The sequence below is a fragment of the Hipposideros armiger genome, unplaced genomic scaffold (genome assembly GCF_001890085.2).
Source record: "Hipposideros armiger isolate ML-2016 unplaced genomic scaffold, ASM189008v1 scaffold_17, whole genome shotgun sequence".
NCBI classification, from domain to species: domain Eukaryota; kingdom Metazoa; phylum Chordata; class Mammalia; order Chiroptera; family Hipposideridae; genus Hipposideros; species Hipposideros armiger.
In genome coordinates, this window is record NW_017731367.1 from 24444 (window position 1) to 29303 (window position 4860).

The following is a 4860-nucleotide window of genomic DNA, read 5'->3' on the forward strand; positions in this document are numbered from 1 at the left end:
TGAGCAGCAGGGCCCCGGTTCGGATCCCACATGAGGGCCAGTGACACTGTCCTTTACAGCTAAGATGGTGAACAACAGCTTGACCTGGAGCTGGGCTACCATGAGTCGCCGGCGACGGCATAGGCTACAGCCCCTGCTGCAGTGGGCTGCCATAAGCTACCGTGTGTGGCTGGCAGCCAGTGTGAGCGGCCTGCAGCCGGTGTGAGCTGCCAAGAGCCGCAGTGAGCAGCCGTCCAGTTGTCAGCGATCAATCTGCCTCAGCTGGGAAGAGTGCAATGATCACAATACCAACATAGGTCAGTGAAGCGACGTCCTCCACAACTAGACTAATGAACAAAAGGACACCAACTTGCCAGTTCCCCTTTCCCCAGTTCCCCAATAAAATCTTTAATAAATAAATAAATAAATAAATCATCAAAACAGCATGGCAAGCAACGAGTGCAAAAATGACCAATTGGGGCTACATCAAACTATAACACTGCACCAAAAAAAAAAAAGAACAACAAAAAAATCAACAAAGCAACTAATCGAATGGGGAAAATACTTGCTAATGAGCATGACACTTAACAAATGTTATCCAACTGGTTTTTTGTGGAGGTTTTTTTGGCGGGGGGGCTTGTTTTTTTTAATTCCTTAAAAAACTTCAGTGAAGAGTCCAACTCCCCAAAGAGAGTCCAGTGGGCCTGGCTTGCTCAAAGGCCAGGATCAACAGCCTCTCCACTGCTGCACACAAAAGAGAATTTGTCTACCCAAAGAACCGGGGGATCTTTAGAATGGGGGTAGGAAGCTGGATGGCCAGGGAAAACATGACTGACTGATGACACCCACCCAGGGGACCCCCAGACGTGGGCCCTGATGTCTAATGGAGGGTATAGGACACCCCAGGACAGTCAGAGACCACTGGGGGTCCCTTAATGGAGCAGGTTGATTGTGTTCCCTCTGCCCTGTCCTGAGGAGATAAAGGCTAAGTCGGTCATCATGCTAGAAGGGAAGGTGTGTACCCCGCCCGCTAGACAGCCCAGGGCAAAGAAGGCCACTAAGCCTGTCAGTCTGCCAGTCCCATTTACCTGGACACAGGTGCTGGCTGTTTGCTGTGATGCTGGGGAGCCCGGCCTGGTCTTACCTGGTGGGAGTGTGCCTGTGTCTCTGGGGGCTGTGGGAGGACCTGGCGTTCCTGAGGTTCTGGGACTCTTGACCCCTCAGCCCGACCCTCCCAGTGTGGCTCCTCTGGACATCAGCACACACCCTGCTCTGCTGTGCTGGAGAGAAGCGCCGTCTGTCTGGGAGGAGGGGACAAGGGGCTCTCCAGCTCTGAGTAAACTGGGTGGGGAGACCCCCCTGTGACTTCACAAGGCCCCCAGTAGAGCCCAGGGACTGAGCTGTGTGCCTGTGTTTCCTGTCAGGCCAAACTCGCTCCTATGCGCACACCACACAGTTGGGCTAGCTCCCTTCCTTCGCCACAGGCACAGGGAGACAGAGCAGGACGGAGGCAGAGGGAAGGCAAAGCCCGAATCCCCTGCAAAGAGGTGGCTGTGTAAATAAGTCCTTGAGACAAAACCAAACTTGATAACCATCACTCAGTCTCCCCCTTTAGCAAAGGACTACATCCAACTATAACACTGCACCGTTTGCTCTTTAACAAAGAACAAATATTCTTAGGCTTCTCGACAACAACTTAAATGTCTCATCATTATAGATGGTTTTTAAGTGTTAACTCCAATTGAAATTTTATACTAATCCATGTCTTTTCTCAAGTATATCACTTGCTCTGTAATTTTGTTTATGAAACAAGCCCACTCTAAGCAGGTGTGTGATTCTGCTCCCGTGAGCACAGAAGAACAAAGTGTGCATAGTTCTGTTTGTGTGCCTCCTAACAAAGGCGCGCCTCTGATGCCCTGCACACCGCATCGCTCCCCCTTAGGTGGGCAGGGGGCTCAGGGGCCCTGGAACCACCGGGGCCTCCAGAAGCAGGGCTGGGCCTGGAAGTGGGCAGGGCTGGTCTGCTGCTTATGAGTGAGGACGGAGATTCCTGCTTCTGATCTGCAGGAGTGAGCTCCTAACAAACAAGCTTCCTACAGAAAACATCTAGAAATCCTGGACATTATTCAGAGAACAGCTGCCTGAGACTTCAGGAAAGTGAACAGAGGCAGGACGACTCTGGAGGGAAATTGAAAGTCAGAAGCAGTCAGAATGAAATGTTTCCTGTTTACTGTCACCTGGCTGTGAGAGCAGCCACAGGCTTGTGTGGGGAGGCCCAATCTTTGATAGAAAGTCCACTTCCTCTCTGATTGGCACTGCAGGCTAGAAGCCCAGAGCCCCCAGGCTTTGTGGGGAAAGAAGAGAGAAATTCCACAAAAGATAAAGTCACAGACAGAAGCCATGAAGTATAAACACTCTCCTAAGTCTCTGGCAGATGCCTGGCACTAACTAAAATCGGTCTCAACTGAGGCATGAGCTGCAGAGAGAGTGAGAAATTTGGGGTGAGCCGTGTAAATGACCTCCTGAGATGAGCTGATTCTGTGCTGACTCTACTGAGAGTCATCAATTAGGAGTATATTTAGTAGATTTAGATCCAGCCTGGACACTGAGGTTGTTGTGTATTGGTTTAATTTGATTTCATATCTATTTGTTTATTACTTAAGTGAAGTTGTTTTAATCTGCTTGTTTACGGCAAAGACCAAACAAAAAGTTGCTTTGATATAAGCATGAGGTAACTCATGCCAGGATATCATCGTTGCGCATCTGTTGGCATTGATAAGCAGTCAGCAACCCAGCAGTTGGCAGTCTCTTCTGGGGACGTAACAATAAGAGCATGTGGAAAAGCAACTAGAGCAAGGGGACACTTAAACTATAAATGCTGAGTTTGTGAGGACTATTTGACAGTTTGGGTTTGGGTGAGGCAACCATTCACTAATCTAAAAACGCTCCAAGTACCCTTGGGGCATTGACTCCTGTCTTGCACTCTTAGTATCTATGCACTCCTTGTACATGGTCAATGTTATAGAGGCCCCACGAAAGAGATCAGCCTGCCTAGCAGCACTGGCATCTTTGTTCCCTAGCAATGTGCTCTGAGGCAACCGGGGACTTTTACAATACTTTTTCGCTGGCAGCTGAACATCAGCTATTTGGTTAGTTGCCAACTCTCCTGGGTGCCTCCCGGTATAAAAAGGTAAGCATCGTATTAAATTTGAACTTTATTCCTTCATTTTCCCTTCCCTGAGACAACAGTGAGAATAATCGGTCATTTGTTTGGTTTATGTTATTTTTTTTATTTTGCTTAGTAAGAGATATTATTCTATGTGTCATTGGCTTAAATTCCCACAGTGAACCTGTGCTAAATAAATTGCTGGCAATGGCAGACTCAGTCTGATTATAACTTCTGCTGTCTCCCCAAAACAAGACAGACACAGAAACAGGGGTTCTGAAGAACAATGTAATTAATCACAGACTTGTCAGGCCTTCAGCTCGCGCTTTTGCTCAGATCCGCTGGCCTGAAATTTCCACCAGACGTGAAACCACTTGCTCCTACATTCCATCAAACCTAGAATTTTCTCGGGATGGCCGAGTGGTGCGTTGGTTAAGAACTGGCTTGGGACGCCAGAGGGCCCCTGTTCGGATCCCACACATGATGGCCAGTGACACTGCCCTCTACAGCTAAGATGCTGAACAACAGCTCAACCTGGAGCTGGGCTGCCTCGAGTCGCCTGCGACGGTGTAGGCTGCAGCCCCTGTGGCAGTGGGTTGCCATGGGCTACCGTGTGTAGCCAGCAGCCAGCGTGAGCGGCCAGCAGCNAAAAAAAAGAGATCCAAGTATGGCTGCTTACAGAAGACTCACTTTAGCTTTAAGGATATAGATGGACTGGTAATGGAGGGTTGGAAAGAGATATTCAAACAAATGGTAATCAAAAGAAAGCAGGGGGAGCTATACTTACATCACAAAAATAGACTTTAAACTAAAAACGGTCAAAAGAGACAAAGAAGTCATTTTAGAATGATAAAGGGGTCAATTCTTCAAGATGTTATGATTGTAAATATTTATGCACCCAACATCAGAGGCCTAAATATACAAACAACATACTAATAGGCTAAAAGAAGAATTAAAGAGCCACACAATAATGGTGGAAAACTTTAGTACTCCACTATCAGCAATGGAAAGATCATTCAAACAGAAAATTAATAAGGAAACAGCAAATGTGAACAACACTGTAGCCCCAATGGACCTAACAGACATATACAGAACATTCCGTCCAACAGCAAGAGCATGCACATTCTTCTCAAGCACACACACATATTTTCTCAAATCAATCATATGCCAGGTAACAAACAAGCCTGAACACATTCAAGACTATAGAAATTATATCATGGCTCTTCCAACCACAATGTTATGCAACTAGAAATCAGTACCAAAAGGAAAGCTGGAAATTTCACAAATACATTGAAATAAACAACGCACTCCTGAACAGCTAGTTGGGCAAAGAGGAAATGAAAAGGGAAATAAAAAATACCTTCAGACAGATGAAAAGGAAACACAACATAGTACCCAAAGCCTTCTATAGATTCAATGCAATCCCTATCATGATTCTAATGGGTATTTTTACAGAAATCGAAAAATAAATCCCAAAATTCCTACAGAACCACAAAAGATCTCAACTAGCCAAAGCAATCCTGAGAATGAAAAATAAAGCTGTAGACAGCACATTTCCTGATTCAAACTACATTACAAAGCTATAATAATCAAAACAGAGGCCGGCTGAGTGGCATGTTGGTTAAGAGCTGGCTTGGGACACCAGCTCTGAGCAGCAGGGCCCCGGTTCGGATCCCACATGAGGGCCAGTGACACTGTCCTTTACAGCTAAGATG